Source organism: Trachypithecus francoisi, unplaced genomic scaffold, assembly GCF_009764315.1.
Source record: "Trachypithecus francoisi isolate TF-2019V2 unplaced genomic scaffold, Tfra_2.0 Lachesis_group0, whole genome shotgun sequence".
Lineage (NCBI taxonomy): Eukaryota > Metazoa > Chordata > Mammalia > Primates > Cercopithecidae > Trachypithecus > Trachypithecus francoisi.
The window spans coordinates 98,626,566-98,651,335 of NW_022681453.1; the positions used below are offsets into that span (position 1 = coordinate 98,626,566).

Consider the following 24,770-nt stretch of genomic DNA (forward strand, 5'->3'; position numbering starts at 1 on the left):
ATCAAACAAAATCTAGAAATAAAAAGTACAGTAGCTGAAATTAAAACAGGATAAATGGCTTCAGTAGCAGATTCGATATAGTATAAAATATGTAAAAACAAAATAGCAGAAGCATAATGAAACAAAGAAATACAGAACAAATAAAATAGTATATGCAGCATATGGGTGAAAATATTTAACACATATGCAAATAGAGTCCTAGAAGGGAGGACTAGAAGAGAAGCAGTCAATATTTAAAGAAAAGACTGAGAATTATTTTTTTTTAACTAAACTGTTTTTTAAAATGTATGTGGGTACATAGGTGTGTATATTTATGGTGTACATGAGATGATTTGATACAGTCAAGCAATGTGAAATAAACATATATGGAGAGTGAAGTAGCCATCCCCCCAAGCATATGCCCTTTGAGTTACAAACAATCCAATTACACTCTTTATTTTAGAATGTACAATTAAGCTATTACTGATTATATTCACCCTATTGTGCTATCCAATAGCAGGTCTTACTCGTTCTTTCTAGCTTTTTTTTTTTTTGGTACCCTTTAACCATCCCCACTTCCCCTCCAACCCTCTGCTACTTTTCCCAGCCTCTGGTAACTGTTCTTCTACTCTCTATTAATATGTACATGAGTTCAATTGTTTTGACTTTTATATCCCACAAGTGAGTGAGAACATGTGTTTGTCTTTTTGTGCCTGGTTTACTTCACTTAATATCTCCAGTTCCATCCCTGTTGTGGCAAATGGCTGGATCTCATTCTTTTTTATGACTGAATAGTACTCCATTGTGTGTACATGTACTACATTCTCTTGATTCATTCATCTGTTGATGGACACATATGCTGCTTTCAAATCTTGGCTATTGTAAACAGTGCTGTAGCAAGCAGCAGTGCAGTTATCTCTTTGATATACTGATTTCCTTTATTTGGGGTATATACTCAGCAGTGGGATTGCTGAATCATATGGGAGCTTAATTTTCAGTGTTTTGAGGAACCTCTAAACTGTTCTCCCTAGTGGTTTTACTAATTTATATTTCCATCAACAATGTACAGGGGTTCCATTTTCTCCCACATCCTCGCCTGCATTTGTTATTGTCTGTCTTTTGGATATAAGCCATTTTAACAAGGGTGAGGTTGTCTGATTGTGTTTGTGTTTCATTGTGTTTGATTTGCATTTCTCAGATGATCCAGTGATGCTGAGCACCTTTTCATATGCCTCTTTGCTATTTGCATGTCTTATTTTGAGAAATGTCAATTCAAATCTTTTGCCCATTTGTTAATTGGATAATTAGATTTTTTTCCTAAAGAGTTGTTTGAGGTCCTTATATATTCTGGTTATTAATCCCTTGTCAGATGTGTAGTTTTCAAATATCTTCTCCCATTCTGTGCATTGTCTCTTCACTTTGTTGATTGTATCCTTTGCTACACAGTTGTTTTTTAACTTGATGTGATCCCCTTTGCCCATTCTTGTTTTGGTTGCCTGTGCTTGTTGGTCCTTGCCCAGACCAATGTGCTAGAGAGTTTCTTCAATGTCTTCTTGCAGAAGTTTCATAGTTTGAGGTCTTAGATTTAAGTCTTTAATCCATTTTGATTTGATTTTTGTAGATAGTGAGAGACTGGGGTCTAGGGTCATTCTTTTGTATACGGCTATCATTTTTTTCAGCACCATTTATTGAAGAGCCAGTCTTTTCCCTAGTTTACGTTTTTGGCACCTTTGGCAAAAACGAGTTCACTGTAAGTGTGTGGATTTGTTTCTAGGTTCTCTGTTCTGTTCCAGAAAGTGATTCTGCGAGGAGGTGCTAGCCAGGCTTCCTGAGTCGAGTAGGGGCCTAGAAACTGTGAAACTTCTTGCATCAGGATTTCTTTCGGTCCTGGATAAATAATATTAAAGACACATGCTTCAAATATTCTTAACACTGGGATTTGTGCATGTGTTTTCTTTCTCAAAAAAGCTATAAACAGCGAAAATGTTGCTGTAAGCTTCCCTGTGTCCTCTCCCCTTCTCTCCCTTCCCCCTCCCTTGAAAGGAAAGCATGTTAAATGACCGTTTCTCTGTGATCAGCGGACCTTATCTATGCTTCCAATTCCAATTCCAATTCCTTAAAAACATGCTTTGCGAAGTCCTGTAAGATCCTGTCTCCTTTGCCATGTCGCTGTAAATCATAAAGTAGATAACACCTAAGTTGTAATTCCAGTTTTCCTCAAAATCTAAGACGTGTCACAAAATAATGTACTGCCTTTATTTCTCGCTCTAGTAACATTTTCCTGCCCCACATATTTCCCGCCTTAAAGAGTGTAAAAGGCAATGACCCAAACCAACAGTGGCTACCTGCTCAGGACCCCTTCCATGCTGTAGAAGCTTTGTACTGTCACTCTGCTCACTAAGCCTACAGCTTTTTTTTCTCTTAGTCCCTATCTCCATCACTTGCCCCAAGCAGCTGCCACACCAATTCTTTGGCATGGCTAGGGCAAGAACCTTTAGTGTTACAATTTGGCAAGCCAGCCAGGAGATCCAGGAAAGGCATCTAGATCGTCACACGGTGAGTAAAATTGAACCTCTTTCGCTTGCTATTCTGTCCTGTCCTTCCTTCGCATGAACAGGCTAAATACCAGGCACCTGACGACCATTTAAAGGCGATTAGCATGGCCACCCGACTAAAGATACAGGTGTCAGGCTGTCTGGAAAAGGGCTTTCTAGCAACCCCTGACCCTTCCGGTTAGGAGCATTAGTTAGCCTGGACCCAGTTCTAACTCTTTCACGTTCCGAGGTACACTCTGAAGTGATCAGGGGACATCTTAGTCTCCTAGAGATCCTGGCGGAGACCATGGCCCCACAGGAGGCTCCCCCTGCAGGGGTTGCTGAGCCTAAGGCAGCCACAGCTCTGACCCCTGCCTCCTAGGTCCTAATGTCCGCCAGTTAGACTTCTTTTCTCATCTGATAAGCAAGATTCTTCCCGCTAGGCAGGATCGAGATTCCCTATTTAGAAGTCTTAAATTCTACAGGTGGCAAGCAGAAGATCCCTGTTCATGGTGCCCTCTAGGCAAGTGTGGCCATTGGATGGCTATTTTGAAGGGTCAGTTCCCCACCATCGTGTATGGTCCCCCACATCAGGACAATTTAACGACAGGTCTGTAGTTTTCATGTGGACAGTAGAAGCCTTAAGGCATTTCCTCCACTGCTGGCCAGATAGACTTTCCCCTTCCTTGGGCCCTCTCAAGTACAATCTGTGGTGCATGGGGACATCGTACAGCCGTTAAATTGTTATTTCAATTATTCAACAATTAGTATTGGAAGGAAGAAAATACAGTCAGTTAGTATACAGTCCCTCACTAGCCTAGAAAGTTCCCCTCTGAAAGACACCACAGCTGAAAGGCCCCTTCTTCACCCCTAACCTGCAGGAAGTAGCCAGAACGACTGCCGCCCAGTTCCCAACATCAGTTAAGGTGTTCTGTTTAGAAGGGGGACTGAGAGGAGGTGCTAGCTGGGCTCCCATGGTCGAGTAGGGGCTCAGAAAGCTGTGAAACTCACTCATTTCCTGCATCAGGACTTCCTTTGGTCCTGGAGGAATAATATTGAAGCTACATGCTTAAAGTATTTCTAACACCAGGATTTGTGCATGTGTTTTCTTCCCCAAGGAAGCTATAAACAGCGAATATTTTGCTGTAAGCATCCCTGTGTCCTCTCTCCCTCTCTCCCTTCCCTCTCCCCTGAGACTAAAAACAATGTTAATTGCCCATTTCTCTGTGACCAGCAGACCTTATCTATGCTCCCCATTCCAATTCCTTGTAAACATACTTCCTAAAGTCCTGTAAGATCCTGTCTCCTTTGCCACGCTGCTGCAGTCATAAAGTAAATAAAGCCTAAGTTGCAATTCCAGTTTTCTCCAAAATCCAAGACATGTCACAAAATAATTTACTGCCTTTGTTTCCCATTCTAGTAACATCTTCCCGCCCCCGCACGTATTTCTGCCTTAAAGGATTTAAAAGGCAATCACCCAAAACAAACAGTGGCTACCCGCTCAGGACCCCTTCCATGCTGTAGAAGCTTTGTACTGTCACCCTCCTCAATAAAGCCTACAGATTTTTTTCTTCACCCAAAACAAACAGTGGCTACCCGCTCAGGACCCCTTCCACGCTGTAGAAGCTTTGTACTGTCACTCTGCTCAATAAAGCCTACAGATTTTTTTCTCTTAGTCCATGTCGCCATCACTCACCACGGGCAGCCACCACACCAATTCTTTGGCGTAGCTAATGCAAGAACCTTTACCATTACAATTCTTCAAATTTTGTTCTTTTTGCTTAGGATATGTTTGATTATTCTGGGTCTTTTGAGGTTCCATATACTAAATTTGGTACTAATTTAGTTCCAAATACTAAAATGTATTATTTTTCTATGTTTCTAAAGAATGTCATTGATATTTTGATAGACATTGCATCAAATCCCAAAGATTGTTTTGGGTATTATGAACATTTTAATAATGTTAATTCTTCCAATCCATGAATATAAAATATTTTTCCATTTTTGGTTCCCTCTTCAATTTCCCTTGTTAGTGTTTTATACTTTCCATTATAGATATCTTTCACTTCTTTGGTCAATTCCTAGCTATTTACTTTTATGTGTGGCTATTGTAAATGGGATTACTTTTTTATTTCTTTTTCATGTTGTTTACTGTTAACATATATAGATGGTACTGATTTTTGTATGCCGATTTTGCATCCATAAACTTTACTGAATTTGTCTATCAATCCTTACAGTTTTTCTTGTGGAGTCTTTAGGTTTTTCTAAATGTAAGATCATATCATCTGCAAGCAAGGATAATTTGACTTTTTTCTTTCCAATTTGGATGCCCTTTATTTCCTTCTCTTGTCTGATTGTTCTAGCCAGAACTTCCATTAGTACGTCGAGTAATATTGATGGCAATGGGCATCCTTGTCATGTTCCAGATCTTAGAGAAAAGGCTTTGAGTTTTTCCCCATTCAATATGGTACTACTGGTGGGTCTGTCATATACGGCTTTCACTATGTTGAGACATGTTCCTTCTATCCCTAGTTTCTTGAGGGTATTTTTCATGAAGTTATGTTGAATTTTATCAAATACTTTTTCATCATCAATTAAAATGATCATATGGTTTTTATCCTTATTCTGTTGATACAGCTTTGCTTTTGTTTTTCTAGGTATTTTAGATGCATCACATGGTTTTCATCCTTCATTCTGTTGATATGATGTATCATGTTGATTGATTTGTGCATGTGTAATCACCCTTGCATCCCAGGGATAAATCCCACTTGGTCATGATGGATGCTCTTTCTAGTACATTGTTTAATTTTGTTTGTCAGTACTTTGTTGGGGATTTCTGCATCAATATTCATCAGTGTTATTGCACTGCAGATTTATTTTATACATGTGTCTTTGTCTGTTTTTAGTATTAGGGTAATACAGGCCTCATAAAATGAGTTTGGAAGTGTTCTCTCCATTTTTTGGAATAGTTTGAATCGTATTAGTATTAGATATTTTTTAAACGTTTGGTAGAATTTAGCAATGAAGCCATCAGGTCCTGGGCTTTTCTTTACTGGAAGACTTTTTATCATGGCTTTGATCACGTTACTTGTTACTGGTCTGTTCAGGTTTTGCATTTTTTTTTTTTTTCCTGATTCAGTCTTGGTAGATTGTATATATCTAGGAATTTGTCAATTTCTTCTAGATTTTCCAATTTTTTGGCATATAGTTGCTCACAGTAGCCCGTAATGATCCTTGAATTTCTGCAGTAACATTAGTAATGTCTCCTTTTTCCTTTCCAGTTTTGTTTATTTGGATCTTCTCACTTTTTTTCTTAGTCTGGTTAAAAGTTTGTCACTTTTGTTTAACTTTTCAAAAACCAACTTTTTGTTTCATTAATCTTTTGTATTTTCTTTTCATGTAAATTTCATTTCTTTCACCTTTGATCTTTATTATTTCTTTTCTTCTGCTAATTTTGAGCTTGGTTTGTTGTTGCTTTTCTATATCTTTTAGATGCATCATTGCATTGCTTATTTGAAATTTTTCCTCCTTTTATAGGTAAGCTCTTATACATATAAATTTTCCTCTTATTACTGTTTTTGCTGTATCTCATACATTTTGGTATGTTATGTTTCCATTATCATTTTTCAATTTACTTCTTAATATTTTCATTGACGCACTGCATATTCAGGAGCATATTGTTTGATTTTCATGTATTTGTATATTATCCTAAATTCCTCTTTTAATGATTTCTAGTTTTGTTCCATTGTGGTCAGAGATGATGCCTGATATTACTTCATTTCTTTTAATGTCTTAAGACTTATTTTGTGACCTAACATATAGTCTTCCTTGAGAATAATCTACATGTTGAGAAAAATAATGTGTATTCTGCAACTGTTGGATACATGTTCTGTAAATACCTACTAGATCTGTTTGGTCTATACTGCAGAGAAAGTCCAACATTTCTTTGTTGATTCTTTCTGGAAGATCTGTCCAGTGGTGAAAGTGGGGTGTTGAAGTCTCCAGCTATTATTGTATTGGGACCTGTCTCTCTCTTTAGCTCTAATAATATTTCCTTTACATATCTGGGTGCTCCTGTCTTGGGTGCATATATATTTAAAATTGTTATATCTTTTTGCTGAATTGATACTTTACCAGTATATAGTGACCTTCTTTGTCTCTTCTTGTTGTTTTTGTCTTGTACCCTATTTTGTATAAATATAGTGATTCCTGATCTTCTTTGGTTTTCATTGGCATGGAATACCTTTTTCAATCCCTTCATTTTCAATCTATGTTATCTTTACAAGTGAATTGTATTTCTTGTGGGCAATAGATCAATGAGTCTTGTTATTTTATCCATTCAGCCAGTCTATGTCTCTTGGTTGGAGAATCTAGTCCACTTACAATCAGTTATTAATGATAAGTAAAAGAGCTTACTCTTGCCATTTTGTAATTTGTTTTCTGGTTGTTTTGTGGTCTCCTCTTCCTTCCTTTTCTTTCTATCAAAGTACTCCCTTTAGCATTTCTTGTAGGACTGGTCTGGTATTGATGAAATCCTTCAGTTTGTCTGGGAATCAATTGTTTGTCTGGGAATCAATTGTTTGTCTGGGAAATCCTTTATTTCTCCTTCATATTTGAAAGGTATGTTCACTGGATATACTATTCCAGGGTAAAAGTTTATTTCCTTCAGCACTTTAAATGTATCATGCCACTCTCTCCTGGCCTGTAAGGTTTCTGCTGAAAAGTCTGCTGCCAGACACATTGCAACTCCATTATATGTTATTTGTTTCTTTTCTCTTGCTGCTTTTAGGGTCCTTTCTTTATCCCTGATCTTTCAGATTTTGATTATTAAATGCTTTGAGGTAGTCTTCTTGGGGTGAAATCTGCTTGTTGTTCTATAACCTTCTTGTACTTGGATATTGATATCGTTCTCTAGGTTTGGGAAGTTCTTTTTTTATCTTTTCGAATAAACTTTCTAAATCTATCTCTTTCTCTACCTACTCTTTATGGCCGATAACTCTTAGCTATGCCCATTTGAGGCTACTTTCTGAATCCTGTAGGCATATTTAATTAGTTTTTAGTCTTTTTCTTTTGTCTCCACTGACTGTGTGTTCTCAAATAGCCTGTGTTCAAGCTCAAGCTCACTCATTCTTTCTTTTGCTTGATCCATTCTGCAATTAAAGGACTCTGATACATTCTACAGCATGCCAATTTTCTTTTCAGCTCCAGAATTTATGTTTATTTTTTAAAATTTATTTCTATATCTTTGTTAAATTTGTCTTACAGAATTCTGAATTTCTTCTTTGTGTTATCTTGAATTTTGTTGAGTTTCCTCAATGCAGCTATTTTGAATTATCTGCCAGAAAGGTCACATATCTCTGTTTCTCCAGATTGGTCCCTGGTGTCTTCTTTAGTTCATTTGTTGCTGTTATTTTTTCATCAATGGTGTTGATGTTAGTATATGTTCTTCAGTGTCTGAGCATTGAAGAGTTAGGTGTTTATTGTAGTCTTCTCTGTATGGCCTTATTTGTAGCTATCCTTCTTTTGAAGGCTTTCCAGGTATTTGAAATGACTTAGGTGTTGTGATCTAAGCTATTTCTGCTTTAGAGGGCACCCAAAGCCCAGTAATGCTGTGGTTCTTGCAGACTCATAGAGGTACCTTCTTGATGGTCATGGACAAGACCCAGGAGAATTCTCTAGATTACCACGAAGAGACTCTTGTTCGCTTCTCTTACTTGCTCCCAAGCATTCAGTTTTTGTCTCTGTTCTAAGCCACCTAAAGCTGGGGATGGAGTGACACAAGAGCCCCTGTGGTCATCACTACTATTACTGCACTGGATCAGATCTGAAGCCAGTACAGCCCTGGGTCTCACCCAAGGCCTGCTGTCACCACTCCCTGGCTACTGCCCATGTTTGCTCAAGGCCCTGGGGCTCTACAATCAGCCCCAGGTGGCAAAGCCAACCAAGTCAGTGTTCTTCCCTTTAAGACAGTGAGGTCCCCCCAGGCCCCAGGTTGGCCCAGAAGTGTTGTTCAGGAGTCGGGGACTGTAGTCAAAAATCTTAGAAGCCTACTTGGTGTTCTATTGTACTGCGACTGAACTGACGCTCAAACCAGAAGACGCAGTTCTTCCTACTCTTCTCTCCCCTTTCCAAAGGCAAAGGAGACTTACCCCATATCCACTGCCCTCCCTGGCCATGAGGAGTACTGCCAGACTATATCCATGTTCCCTTAAGGACCAAGGCCTCTCTTATGTCAGGTTGTAGTGAATGTCCTGGGACTCACCATTCAGGGTACTGGGCTTCCCTCTGGCCCACAGCAGGTGCAGAAATGCCATCCAAGTATGAAGTCTTGAAATTGAGAACCCCAGGAGTCTGCTTGGTGTGGTACCCTCCTGTGGCAGTGTTGGTACCCAAAGTGCAATACAAAGTCCCTTTAACTTTTCCATCTGCTCTTCCGAAGCAGAAGGAATTTTGCCTATAGTCCTCACTGCTGGTAATGCTCTGACTCTTATCTGAAGCCAGAAAGTCTCAGAAGCTCACCAAAGCCCTTCATGTAGTACCTGGGTATCACTGATGGTTTTTAGGGCCCAAGGGCTATTCAGGTTAGCAGGTGATAAATGCTACCAAGACTGGGTCCATTCCTTCAAGGCAATGGGTTTCCTTCCGGCCCCGAGTGCGTCTAAAAATGTTGTCTGGGAGCTAGAGAGACTGAGAATTTTCTGAAATTGTCTAATGAATAGTTTTTAAAAGCTGATTTGATACTTAAAGCATTATAAAAGAAACCAACTACCAATACAGGATATTATATCCTTTAACATAGCTTTCTTTCCCCCCTTTCTTTTTTTTTTTTCTTTTTTTTTTGAGACTGAGTCCTACTCTGTCACCCAGGTTGGAGTGCAGTGGCTCTATCTCAGCTCACTACAACCTCTGCTGCCTGGGATCAAGTGATTCCCCTGCCTCAGCCTCCCAAGTAGCTGACATTACAGGCACCTGCCATCGTGCAAAGCTAATTTTTTTTTTTTTTTTTTGTATTTTAGTAGAAATGAGGTTTCACCATCTTGGCCAGGCTGTTCTTGAACTCCTGACCTCGTGATCCACCTGCCTTGGCATCCCAAAGTGCTAACATTACAGGCATGAGCCACACTGCACCAGGCCTAAAATAGCTTTCATAAGTTAAGCTAGTAAATATATTTAAAGAAAATAAGTTGAAAATATGAGAGAAGTTCTCACCAGCTGATGGGCACTAAGGAAGTCTCCAGGCAAAAGGAAAATTATTTATACAAAAAACAAAATTTGTAGAAACAAATGAAAAGCAACTTAAAAGGTAAATAGAAGAGTAAATACGAATTGATGTTAACTGACTATGAAGCCCTAAAGGATAATATTAATATTTCATGTTGTTTAAAATCTATAGAATAAGAAACCTACAAACTATTTTCAAGAGTGGTACTTTTAAGAGTACCACTTTGTTTCCTCCATTAGTGTACAAGCGATACTGTTTCTCTGCATCGCAGTCAACATTGGATGTTATCCCTGTTTTCTACTTTTGTCATTCTGATAGGTATGCAGTAGTATCTCACTGTGGTTTACATTTTATTTCCCTAATGGTAACTGTTATTAAATATCTTTTCATGTGTATTTTTGTTGCCACTTTTATAACTTCTCCACTAAAATGTCTGTTTCTATAATTTGTTATTTTCTAATTGGCTTGTTTATTGTTGAGTTTTGATAATGCTTTAATAAAGTACAAGTCCTTTGCCAATTATGTGATTTTTGCATATTTTTGCCTAGTCTGTCTGTACCTTGTTGTTCTATCATCTTTGCAAGGGTTTTGCAGAAGAAAATTTTTAATTTAGATAGAGTTTAATTTAGATAGGGTCCAAATGTCCCCCCCCCCCTTTTTTTTTTTAAGATGAAGTCTTGCTCTGTCACACAGGCTGGAGTGCAGTGGTGCAATCTCATCTCACTGCAAGCTCTGGCTCCCAGGTTCATGCTCTCCTGCCTCAGCCTCCCGAGTAGCTAAGACTATAGGTGCCTGCCACCATGCCTGGCTAATGTTTTTGTATTTTTAGTAGTGAAGGTATTTCACCATGTTAGCCAAGATGGTCTCAATCTCCTGACCTCATGATTTGCCCACTTCAGCCTCCCAAAGTGTTGGAATTACAGGCATAAGCCACCATGCCTGGCCTAATTTTCTTTTAAGAATCAGTCTTTTGGTGTTAAGTTCAAGATTTCTTCACTAAGTCTTAGTTCCCAAAGATTTTCTTTAGAGTTTTCCTAAAAAGACATGTACTTTAACATTTTAAAATTAAGTCTATGATGAATTTTCAGTTAATTTTTGTGTAGAGTGTGAGGTTGAAGTTAGGGCTCTTTTACAGCTTACCATATGACATAGCAGTTGCATTTTTGCAACTTTTGGCATTATTTCAGTCAGCTTAGGCTGCCATAACAAAATATCAAGGACTTGGTGACTTAATCAAAAGGATTTATTTCTTACTGTTCTGAGGATTGTGAAGTCTACAATCAAGATGCCAGCCACTTCAGATCCCTAGTGGGGCTCTCTTCCTGCCTTACTGGTGACCAGCTTCTTCACATGGCACATGTACCTTCACATGGCACAAAGAGAGAAAGCAAATGCTTTGTTGTCTGTTCTTATAAGAGAACTGATTCTATCATGAGGTATCCATTCTCATGATATGATCTAAACATGATTATGTCTCACAGGTGCCACCTCCTAATATGAACTTTGAGAGGACACAAACATTCAGTCCATAATAAGTATTTTTTTCCAGGAAAATGAAAACTTATGTTTACTTGAAAACTCACATTCAAACGTTCATTGTAGTTTTATTATAAAAGCATCATACTGGAAACAATTCAAATGTCCTTCAGTGGGTGAATGATTAACCAACTCTGCTACATCCATACTACAGAATACTAGTAATAGAAAGGAAAGGACTATTAATATATAAAATGACCTGATAAATCTCAAAGGCTTTGCACCAAGTGACAAAAGTCCATTTTAAAAAATTACATACTGTGTAATTCCATTTATATAACATTCTCGAACTGACAAAATTATAGAGATGCTGAGAAAATTAGTGGTTGCCAGGAACTAAGGACCAAGGGATAGAGGCAAAGATTGATGTGGCTATCAAAAAGAATCCTTGTGAAGATTGTACAGTTCTCTATCTTAACTCAGGCAGTTACATAGATTATACATGTAACAAATTTGTGTAGAACTAAATGTGCATATTCATGCGAGTCAATTTGAGAAAATACTAATAAAGTTGGTGTACTATACCAATGTCGGTTTTCTAATAGTAATATTTTACTATTGCTATGTTGGATGTTAGCACTGGGAAAAACTGTGTAACGAGTACAGGAATCCTCCATGTATTATTTCTCAAAGTTGTGTGTAAATCAATAATTATTTCAAGATAACATAATACACACACAGAATAAAAATACAGAAAAATATAGAAACAAAATATAGAAAGACAATAATTTTAAAAGAGAAAAGCAAACCTTGTGGAAAGATAGAAATGAAAGCAACGTTTACAATAGTGACTGATCAAAAAATAACAGCAACCAGAGCATAACAGAAAGAATCAAAATTAGTAAAAGTTGCTTCTCTGATACACAATGAATTTATAAAATTTTGTTAAGACTGATCAAGAATTTAAAAAAATACAAAGTCAATATTAGGAATTAAAAACAGGAACATTACTACAGATAGTCTAAATGTTAATAATATAATAAAGAGACATAATGAGCAACTTGATGCCACACATTAGTGAAGAAGCATTCTTAGGAAAACTCAACTTACTCAAAATGACACAAGAAGATAATTAAAGAACCTGAATAGTCTTGGATCTAAGAGGAAATTGAAATGTCTAATAAAAAGCCTTTTTTTTTTTTTTTTTTTTTTTTTTTTTTTTGAGACAGAGTCTCGCTTATTTCGCCCAAACTGGAGTGCGGTGGCTGGATCTCAGCTCACTGCAAGCTCTGCCTTTCGGGTTCACGCCATTCTCCTGCCTCAGCCTCCTGAGTAGCTGGGACTACAGGCACCTGCCACCTCGCCTGGCTAGTTTTTTGTATTTTTTAGTAGAGACGGGGTTTCACCTTGTTAGCCAGGATGGTCTCCATCTCCTGACCTTGGATCCGCCCATCTCGGCCTCCTAAAGTGCTGGGATTACAGACTTGAGCCACCGAGCCCGGCCATAAAAAACCTTTTAACAGGTAAAATGTTATGATCAACTGGCTTCACTGATAAATTTGACTGATTATAACATAAAACATAGAAGGAGGGAAAAGATGGCTATGACTAGACACAGACAGGAAGTACTGCTCCAAAAAGAGAGAGCAAAAATTTGAATAAACCAACATAATTTGAATAGATCTTCAGAGAGAAATTGGCAAAAGGAGATGGAGACACAGCATGGACACTGAGGCTAAAGAGGGAGGAAGCCAGGAACCCTCCATGGGGTACCCAAACACTAGGGCTAGTTCCAAGGTCCAAATTCGTAAGGAAGGGGTGAATGAATGAATTGTGGGGCTTCCCATTATTGCCAAGGATTTCTGGGAATCTAGCTAGACATGACTGCATAACCCCAATGGACATTCGATCTGGCTGGAGGATCTTCCGGGAGAGCAGACAAAGACAGGGCTTCAACTGGTGTGGAGCCAGGGGCCTTTGAATCCAGAGGCACCCATCCCCCAGGGTTCCTCATTTCCCTCTAAGAAACTCTAGCCCCAACTAATCGCTAGACCATGAGGAAGTGGGCCTAGTTCCCCCGTGAGACTGCAGCACATTTGTTCTGCAGGCCCTCCTGCTCAGCGTTCTCTCCCAGGGTCCCTGTATGCCTCCCATCAGGAATGTGTGGGCAGGGCAGCCTCTGCCCTGGGATGCAAGGCAAGTTCAACATACACAAATCAATAAATGTGACTCCCCACATGAACAGAATTAAAAGCAAAAATCATATGATCATCTCAATAGACATAGAAAAACCTTTTGATAAAATCCACCATCCATTTATGATTGTACAAAAAAAAAAAACCCTAAACAAACTAGGCATTTAGAAACATATCTTGAAATAATGAGTCATCTATAGCATACCCATAGCCACCATTATACTAAATGAACAAAATCTGGAAACATTCCCCTTGAAAACTGGAACAAGACAAGGATGCCCACTCTCACCATTCTGATTCAACATAGTACTGGAATTACTACCCAGAGAAATCAGGCAAAAGAAAGATATAAAAAGCATCCAATTAGGAAAGAAGAAGTCAAACTATCTCTCTTCATGACTGATACAATTTTATACCTAGAAGACCCAAGAGACTTCAGCAAAAGTCTCCTGGAACGCATAAACAACTATAGTAAAATTTCAGGATACAAAATCAATGTACATAACATCCAGGCTAAGAGTCAAATCAAGGACACAATCTTATTTACAATAGCCACAAAGAAAATAAAATACATAGGAACAGAGCTAACAAAGTAGGTGAAAGATCTCTACAAGGAGAACTATAAGCCACTGTTGAAAGAAATCACAGATGAAGTGGACAAATGGAAAAAACATTTCATGTTCATGGATTGGATGAATCAATACCATTAAAATGGCCATACTACCCAGAGCAATTTATAGATTCAATGCTATTTCTTTCAAACTACCAATGTCATTCTTCACAGAATTAGAAAGACACTATTCTAAAATTCATATGACTCCAAACAGAGCCCAAATAAGCAAAGCAATCCTAAGCAAAAGGAAACAACCTGGAGGCATCACAATACCCAACTTCAAACTATACCATAAAGCTACAGTAACCAAAACAGCATCATAGTGATACAAAAACAGACACATAGACCAATGAAAGAGAGAAAAAAAACCTCACAAATCTCTACACCCACACCCATCCGATCTTCAATAAGACCTAAAAAAAACAAACAGCAGGGTGTTGCAGGAACTCAGGGACCCCAAACAGAGGGACTGGCTGAAGCCATGGCAGAAGAACATAAATTGTGAAGATTTCATGGACATTTATTAGTTCGCCAAATTAACACTTTTAAAATTTGCTACGCCTGTCTTTACTGCAATCTCTGAACATAAATTGTGAAGATTTCATGGACACTTATCACTTCCCAATCAATATTCTTGTGATTCCCTATGCCTGTCTTTACTTTAATCTCTTAATCCCATCATCTTCGTAAGCTGTGGAGATGTGTTAACTGCACACATTGTTTGTAGAGCATGTGTATTTGAACAATATGAAATCTGGGCACCTTGAAAAAAGAACAGGATAACAATGATTTTCAGGGAACAAGGGAGATAACCTTAAAGTCTGGCTGCCTGTGGGCCACATGGAACAAAGCCATATTTCTCTTATTTCAAAAACAAATAGGAGAAATATTGCTGAATTCTTTTTCTCAGCAAGGAACATCCCTGAGAAAGAGAATGCATTCCCAAAGGGAGGCCTCTGAAATAACTGCTTTGGGAACGTCTGTCTTTTATGGCTGCAGGTAAGGGATGAAATAAGCCCCGGTCTCCTGTAGTGCTCATAGGCCTATTAGGACGAAGAAATTCTCATCTAATAAATTTTGGTCAAACTGGTTATCTGCTCTCAAACCCTGTCTCCTGATAAGATGTCATCAGTGACGATGTGTGCCCAAAACTTCATTAGCAATTTTAATTTTCCCCAGTCCTGTGATCTCACCCTGCCTCCATTTGCCTTGTGGTATTTTATTACGTTGTGAAGCATGTGATCTCTGTGACCCACACCCTATTTGTATACTCCCTCCCCTTTGAAAATCACTAATAAAAACTTGCTGGTTTTGCGGCTTGGGGGGCATCATGGAACCTACCAACATGTGATGTCTCTCCCGGACACCCAGCTTTAAAATGTCTCTTTTGTACTCTTTACCTTTATTTCTGAGACCAGCTGACACTTAGAAAAATAGAAAAGAACCTATGTAAAATATCGGGGGCTGGATTCCCCCATATCTGGTGCCTACGTGGTCTTTCTTTTTTCCCAAGTACATGTGGGAACCCGATTCCCTTTGGTAGGTGCGGAGAAACATCATAGATTTGTTCCACAGATATTCGTGTTTGACTCCCTGACGACAGGTGAGTAGTCTCTGTATGGTCCAGTTTAACTATGGGTCACACGGAGTCTAAACATCATGCTTATCTCTGCTATATTAAACTCTGGTTAAAACAGGGTGGTGTTCCAGTGCCTATGCGAAATATGGTCACTCTATTTAGGGCAGTCCTTGGTTTCCTGGAAAAGGAACCTTAGATGTAGAACTATGGGATCATATTGGTGCAACATTCTGGGAACTAGTCTCCACAGGAAATTATATTCCCGTCACTGTTTGGGGTGATTGGGCCTTAGTCCATGCCATCCTGATGACATAACATTCCCATGACCCCCTATAGTTACCACAATTTTCTGAATCTGATAATCCTCCACCTCTTTTTCAACCTTCCTCTCCCGCACAACCTTCTTATCTGATAAGCCTCACCCTTCGGCTACTCCTTCCCCACCTGACGATGTTGAGAATTCAATGTCTAACTCCGGTGACTTTGGATTACCGTCACCCTCTGATGATCTTATTTCTTTTCATGAAGATCCAGTATTTGTAGCTCCAGCAGCCCCGATTCACATAGCCCAGGACCATATATATGCTGATTCTTCTCTTTTCAAACCTCCGAAGTCACCTAATGGCTCAGGGACCAAACTACAATTTACTTATAATTTTTCAGGTGCTCCCCCGTCCACTTCAGCCCCGCACCCTCCTGTCGTTTTGGTTCCTCAATCAGTCACTTTGCCATCAACTCAGCCTGCTTCTCTGTACCCTTCTTCACACATGAACACCAGTAATCACCAGTATGCTTCTGCTCCTTCTGCTCCCCCAACGCCCCTTTCTCACACTCTTATTCCAGTCCGACCCTCTCACCCTCAGTTTCCCTTATCTACACATGCTTTCTTTGTCACTTCTATGCTGACTCCATCTCAGATGCCTGCTCTTGACACTTCAATGCAATGCTTATTACACCAAAACAAAGAAACAAGTGGATTAGATACATGGATTTATCTGGTTGCGCTAGACCCACCTAACTTCCAAGGGGTACAAATGCATCATTATGTACCTCTTAATCTTACCTTTTTAAAAGAATTTAAGGATGTTTGTACTTAGTATGGTCCTGCTTCTCCTTATGTTAAAATGGTATTACAAACTTTTTGTACCGAGGTTACTTTACTTCCTTTAGAGTGGGACCTTTTGGCAAAAGCTGTTCTGACCCCATCTCAGAATTTACAGTTTCGAACTTGGTGGTCAGAAGAGGCTCGTTTGCAGGCTCAGCTAAATCGGACTAATGGCATTCTAGTTACTCAGGCTCAGTTCACAGTCTCTGATAGTTTCTCTGATACTTATGCTCAATTAGGCTTTCATGCGCTTACCACGAAACAAGTAACAAAAGTGTGTATGAGAGTTTAGGATAAATTAACATGCCCCAGGCCAAGCTCCTGCTTCTTTTACTACTGTTAAATAAGGTCACTGATGTTTTTGTTATTTCCTCTAGTTTATGGCCTTCCTCCTGGCTTAAACGCCCTGCTAATATGGCACTAGTAGGTGTTGGAAAAGCCAATGAAGTTTATGAGAGCACATTTATCTTGTCTTACATTGGTCCTGATGGTCAAAAGCGTATGATTCAGCCTTATATCATGCCAATCCCCATTAATCTTTGGGGTAGAGATTTACTGGCACAATGGGGGATGAAGTTAATATTCCACATAACTCTTATAGTGCTTCCAGTCAGCATATTATGTAAAACATGGGGTTTGTTCCTGGGCTCGGCCTTGGTCCAAAGCATGAAGGCATTACTAAACCCCTCCCAATTACTATCAAATAAGACAATAATGGTTTAGGTTATCCTTTTTAGTGGCAACCACTGCCACATCTCCTGATCCTATCCCCTTACAATGGAAATCTGACACACCCATTTAGATTCAGCAGTGGCTGCTTTCTAAAGAAAAACTAGAGGCTTTAACTCAGTTGGTTTCTGAACAGTTACAACTTGGAAATGTGGAACCTTCTCTTTCCGCCTGGAATTCTCCTGTGTTTCCAGTAAAAAAGAAATCAGGCAAGTGGCGGATGGTAACCGATTTAAAGGCCATTAACGCTGAAATTAAACCATTTGCGGCTGTCCAACCCGGCATGCCTGCCCCTGATTTAATACCTAAAAATTGGCCTCTCATAGTTATTGATCTTAAAGATTGTTTTTTCATATTGCTTTACATGAATTGGACTGTAAAAAATTTGCCTTTACTTTATTATCTCTCAATAATCAGGAGCCTGCAGCTCGTTATCAATGGAAAGTACTTCCTCAGGGAATGCTGAAGAGCCCTACAGTCTGCCAGCTTTATGTTGGGCAAGTGCTTTCACCAAATTCCAGCCCAATTTCCCCAGGCCTATATTCTTCATTATATTGATGATATTTTAATTGCTGCCCCCACTAATAAACAATTAATTGACTGTTATCAAATTTTGAGCTGCCGTGTTACAGAGGCTGGATTACACATCACTCAGGATAAAATTCAACAGACCACTCCTATTCAACACTTAGGAATGGTGGTCGATAAACAATGTATTCAACCTCAAAAAGTTCAAATTAGGAGAGATTCTTTGAAAACTTTAAATGACTTCCAAAAACTCTTGGGTAACATTAATTATTTAAGACATACTTTAGGCATTCCGACCTATGCGCTGTCTAACTTGTTTTCTGTGCTGCGGGGAGATCCCGATCTCTGCAGTCCCAGGACTTCGACCCCTGAGGCTTGACTAGAACCGGAATTCATAGAGGAAAAAATCCAGACCGGCCAGTTATCTAGAGTACAGTCATTTCAGCCTTTTCAGCTTCTGGTTTTCGCTTCATTACACTCCCCTGCTGGACTAATAGTTCAACATAATGATTTAGCGGAGTGGTGTTTTCTTCCTCATGCTGTGTCAAAAACTTTGTCTGTTTATCTGGACCAAATATCCCATCTTAATTGGACAGGCTCAGTGTAGAATACTTCAAATTTCCTGATTTGGTCCGAATTTAATTGTAATTCCTTTAAATCGGCTTGAAGTTCAAGCCGCCTTTCAACATTCCATACTGTGACAAATTCACTTGGCTGATTTCACTGGTGTTACTGACAATCATTATCCAAAGAACAAATTGTTTGATTTTATAAAAATGACGTCTTGGGTGGTCCCTCGATTAATCAAAGACCAGTCCATTCCTGAGGCCATTACAGTGTTCACCGATGGCTCCAGTAATGGCAATGCTGGTTATGCAGGTCCTACAGACAAGCTGATTTCTACCTCTTATACCTCTTCTCAAAAGGCAGAGTTAATTGCTCTGATTACTGCCTTACAGGATTTCCCCAAACCTTTAAATATTGTCTCTGATTCTACTTAATGTGGGAAAGAGGATATGCTTGTGTTTCACCAGGAGATCATCAAAAGAAAACCACAGAGAAAAGACGTCCATGTCAGAGACCGCCCTCAGAGATCTGAGGTCAGATCTGTGCCAACTCCTCAGAAGCTGGCACACCAAATCACAATGTGTCTCCTTCAGTCCTCCCTGATGGCAATGGAGACCCATCTAACTCATCCCACATCTCCTGATGACCTTTCTTTTTCTCCTTATGCACCTAAAAATCTCATCATTTCTATTAGCCTGAAAATAACATCCCTCTGCTCTCTTCCTCCTTCACTACTCAATCTCACTTACAATGGGTTTTATTTAATGATTCTCTTCCTTATGCTTCCTGTCTCACCAGTTTCCTCTCAAACCGATGTACCTGCTACACAAAATTATTCTTGTTGGGCTTTTGTGCGTTTTCCTCCACTTATTCAACCTCTCACCTGGATGGATGCTCCTGCAGAAATCTACACTAACGATAGTGTGTGGATGCCTGGAGCTACAGATGACCATTGCCCTGCTCAACTAGGAGAAGAAGGCAGTGCATTTAATGTTACCATGGGTTATAAATACCCTCCTCTGTGCCTTGGACTTGCACCTGGTTGTATCCATGTAGAAACTCAAGTCTGGGCTGCTTATCTTCCGGAGAGATCCACTAGAGAGGAACCTGGACATTTGGTCTCTGGCCTCTCCCTTTCTCCTTCAAAGCAAATGAAAAGGGGGAGTCATGGGAGATACCCCATACTTTCAATGTAAACCTGCAGGAAAACCATGCCCTAAAAATTTTGAGGGTCCATCTAAAACTTTAATTTGGGAAGACTGTGTTAACTCACATGCAGTAATATTAAAAAATGACTCGTATGGTTTAGTAATGGACTGGGCACCAAAGAGCTATTTAAAAAACAATTGCTCCTCTGGTGGAAGGTAATGCCTGGAGGCTAGTTATTGTATTTCTTTTTTATTTTTTATTTTTTTATTTTTATTTTTATTTTTATTTTTTTTGAGGCGGAGTCTCGCTCTGCCGCCCAGGCTGGAGTGCAGTGGCCGGATCTCAGCTCACTGCAAGCTCCGCCTCCCGGGTTCCCGCCATTCTCCTGCCTCAGCCTCCCGAGTAGCTGGGACCACAGGCGCCGCCACCTCGCCCGGCTAGTTTTTTGTATTTTTAGTAGAGACGGGGTTTCACCGTGTTAGCCAGGATGGTCTCGATCTCCTGACCTCGTGATCCGCCCGTCTCGGCCTCCCAAAGTGCTGGGATTACAGGCTTGAGCCACCGCACCCGGCCATAATACGAGAAGGAGAATCATCATTCTACTTTGCAGAGGAGGTTCAGCTCATTCTTTCCTATAAAATGGGAAGATAAGGGCATTACCCCCACCCCGCTTGCCGAGGCCTCGTATGATACTCCCCATTCTGCGCCCAGAACACCCAGAACTCTGGAAATTGGCTATTGCCATGTCTGGACCACGAGTATGGGAAGGGGAAACTATTCTGTCTGTTGTTCCCGCTACCGCCCCGTCTCTCAGTATCAACGTAGATCCAGACATTCTGCTTTACTTACCTCCAACCTGACTGTTCACATACAGAGCTGTGTTAAGCCTCCTTACATGCTGTTAGTGGGAAATACCAAAATTTGGATGAACAATCAAACTGTCCAATGCATTAATTGTCATTTATGCACTTGTATTAACTCCCATATTGACTCCAGGAAAAGTGTAATGTAGGTTTGAGCTCCAGAAGGAATCTGGATTCCAGTAACTTTGCCCAGACCTTGGGAATCCTCCCCCTCGATACATTTAATTAATGAAGTGTTACAGGAATTCTAAAAAGATTTAAGAGATTTGTTTTCACTTTAATTGCTGTGATCTTGGGTCTAATTATAGTCACTGCAATGGCCACCACTGCCGGAATGGCGTTACACCAATCTATTCAAACGGCTCATTTTGTTAATAATTGGCAAGCCAATTCCACGCAAATGTGGAATTCTCAACAAGGCATTCATCAAAATTTGGCTAATCAAATTAATGATTTAAGGCAGTCTGTTATTTGACTTGGAGATCAGGTAGTGAGTCTCGAACATCACACGCAAATGCAGTGCGATTGGAACACTTCAGATTTCTGTGTCACCCCACATTCCTATAACAAGACTGATCATTCATGGGAAACGGTCAAAGGACACCTTCTGGGTAGGGAAGATAATTTATCATTGGACATAACTAAATTAAAGAAAGAAATTTTTGAAGCCTCTCAAGCTCACTTATCCATTGTGCCTGGAGCTGAGGTGTTAGATCAGGTGGCAGAAAATCTTTATGGACTAAACCCCATGACTTGGATTAAGTCTATTGGGAGCTACATTGTACTACATTTTGAAGTTATGTTTCTCTGTTTAATCAGCTTGTTTTTAGTGTGCCAGACCAGTAAAAGAATCCTGTGTCAAAATCGAGAGAATGAACAAATCTTCATTGCCATGGCACATTTATATAAAAGGAAAGGGAGAGATGTTGCGGGAAGTCAGGGACCCTGAATGTAGAGACCAGATGAACATAAATTGTGACGATTTCAGGGACATTTATTAGTTCCCCAAAATAATACTTTTATAATTTGTTATGCCTGTCTTTACTGCAATCTCTGAACATAAATTGTGAAGATTTCATGGACACTAATCACTTCCCCAATCAATACTCTTGTGATTTCCTATGCCTGTCTTTAATCTCTTAATCCCATCATCTTTGTAAGCTGAGGATGAATGTCATTTCAGGACCCTGTGATGATTGCGTTAACTGCACAAATTGTTTGTAGATCATGTGTATTTGAGCAATATGAAATCTAGGCACCATGTAAAAGAACAGGATAACAGAGATTTTCAGGGAACAAGGAGATAACCTTAAAGTCCGGCTGCCTGTGGATCGGGTGGAAGAGAGCCATATTTCTCTTCTTTCAAAAGTAAATAGGAGAAATATCACTAAGTTCTTTTTCTCAGCAAGGAACATCCCTGAGAAAGGAATGTGTTCCTAAGGGGAGGCCTCTGAAATGGACGCTTTGGGAATGTCTGTCTTTTATGGTTGCAGATAAGGGATGAAATAAGCCTCAGTCTCCTGTATCCCTCACAGGTCTATTAGGATGAGGAAATTCTCACCTAATAAATTTTGGTCAAACTGGTTGTCTGCTCTCAAACCCTGTCTCCTGATAAGATTATCAACGACAATGTGTGCCTGAAACTTCATTAGCAATTTCAATTTCACCCTGGTCCTGTGATCTCACCCTTCCTCTATTTGCCTTGTGATATTTTATTACCTTGTGAAACATGTGATCTCTGTGACCCACACCCTATTCGTACACTCCCTCCTCGTTTGAAAATCACTAATAAGAGCTTGCTGGTTTTGTGGCTTAGGGGCATCATGGAACCTGTTGACATGTGATGTCTCCCCTGAACACCCAGCTTTAAAATTTCTCTTTTGCACTCTTTCGTTTTATTTCTCAGACCAGTTGACACTTAGGGAAATAGAAAAAAACCCACATGACATATTGGTGGCTGGTTTCCCCTGACAATAGGGAAAGAACACCCTATTCTATAAATGTCACTGAGATAGCTGGCTAGCCATATGCAGATTGAAACTGGATCCCTACCTTTCACCATATACAGAAATTAACTAAAGATGAATGTCAAATTTAGATGTAGGATCACAAACGAAAAAAATCCTAGAAGAAAACATAGGTAGTATCTTTCCTGACATTGGCCTTGGGAAAGAATTTTTGGCTAAATCCCCAAAGGCAATTGCAACAACACTAAGAATTTACAAGTGAGACTTAATTAAACTAAAGAGCCTCTGCACAGCAAAACTATTAACAAAATAAACAATATAGAATGGAAGAAAATATTTACAAACTTCATATCTGACCAAGGCTTAATATCCAGAATCTATAAGGATCTTAAACAAATCAAGAAGCAAAAAACAATCTTATTAAAAATGGGGCCAGGTGCAGTGGCTCACACCTGTAATCCCAGCACTTAGGGAGACTGAGGCAGGTGGATTACAAGGTCAGGAGTCTAAGACCAGCCTGTTCAATATGGTAAAACACTGTCTCTACTAAAAATACAAAAATAAACTGGGCTTGGTGGTGGGCACCTGTAGTCCCAGCTACTTGGGAGACTGAGGCAGGAGAATTACTTGAACCTGGGAAGTGGAGATTGCAGTTAGCCAAAATTGCACCACTGCACCCCAGCCTGGGTGACAGAGCGAAACTCCATCTCAAAAAACAAACAAACCAAACAAAACAAAATGAAACAAAAAATGGACAAAGGACATGAACAGACACTTTTCAAAAGAAGACGTACAAGAAGCCAAGAAACATGAAAAAATGCCCAACATGACTAATCACCAGAGAAATGCATCAAAACCACATTGAAATACCATCTCATGCCAGTGAGCATGGTTAATCTTAGAAAGTAAAAAACCAACAGTTGCTGAATATGCTGCAGAGAAAAGACAATGCTTACACAGTGTTGTTGGGAATGTATATTAGTCCAGCCACTGTAAAAAGCAGTGCAAAGATGTCTCAAACAATTTAGAACTACCATTCAACTGAGCAATCCCATTACTGAGTATGTACTCAAAGGAAACTAAATCGTTATACCCAAAAAATACATGCATTTGTGTTTTCATGGTAGTGCTATTCACAATAGCAAAGATGTGGAATCAACCTAGGTGCCAATTAATGATGGATTGGATAAAGAAAATGTGATACATATACACCATGAAATACTACACAGTCATGAAATATAAATTGTGTCCTTTTCCAGCAACATTGATGCAGTTAGAGGCTATCATTTTAAACAAACTAATACAGGAACAGAAAACCAAATACCACATGTTCTCATAAGTGGGAGCTAACCATTGAGCACACATGGACATAAACATGGGAATAAGACACTGACGACTCTTGGGGAGAGAGGGAGGTAGAGGTCTGTGGGTTGAAAAATTACCTACTGGGTACTATGCTCACTGCATGGGTTTAGGGATCTGCACCCCAAACCTGAACATCATACAATATACCCATGTAACAAACCTGAACTTGAACCCCCTGTATCTAAAGTAAATTTTAAAGTAAAAGAGAAAGTGTGGTACATATGCACAATAGAATACGATCCAGACACAGAAAACAATGAGATCCTGCCATTTGCAACAACGTGGATGGAAGTGGAGGACACCGTGTTAAGTGAAATAAGCCAGGCACACAAAGGTAATCTTTGCATGTTATCACTCATATATGGAAGCTAAAAATTAAAACAATTGAACTCATGGAGATAGAGAGTAGAATGATGATTACCAGAAGCAGGAAAGGATAATGGGCTGAAGTGGAGAGAAGTAGGAATGGTTAATGGATGTACTCATCTGTTCTCACATTGCTATAAGTTCCCAGTAAGTTCCTCATTTCCATCTGAGACTTCATCAGACTGGCCATCTCTGTCCGCATTGCTATCAGCAGTTTGGTCACAACTATTCAACAAGTGTCTAGGAAGTTCCAAACTTTTCCTCATCTTCCTATCTTCTTCTGAGCCCTCCACACTCTTCCAATCTCTGCCTGTTACCAAGTTCCAAATTCACTTCCATATTTTCAAGCATCTTTATAACAATACCCTGTCCTCAGTACCAATTTTCTATATTAGTCCATTCTTGCATTGCTATGAAGAAATGCAAAGTTTAATTGTTTCATGCTTCATGTTTCCTCAGGCTGTGCAGAAATCATGATGGCTTCTGGGGAGGCCTCAGGAAATTTTCAATCATGGTGGAAGGCAAAGAAGTAG

General features: G+C 39.5%; 1 long non-coding RNA gene across 1 annotated transcript in view; it reads right to left on the minus strand.

Annotated features, from left to right (window-relative positions):
* Positions 1-24,770, minus strand: part of LOC117076853 — a 54,098-nt gene that overhangs the window by 11,940 nt on the left and 17,388 nt on the right. Inside the window, exon 4 of the long non-coding RNA XR_004434497.1 lies at positions 10,990-11,098. This is a non-coding gene — a long non-coding RNA (uncharacterized LOC117076853). The remainder of the gene's footprint in view (positions 1-10,989; positions 11,099-24,770) is intronic.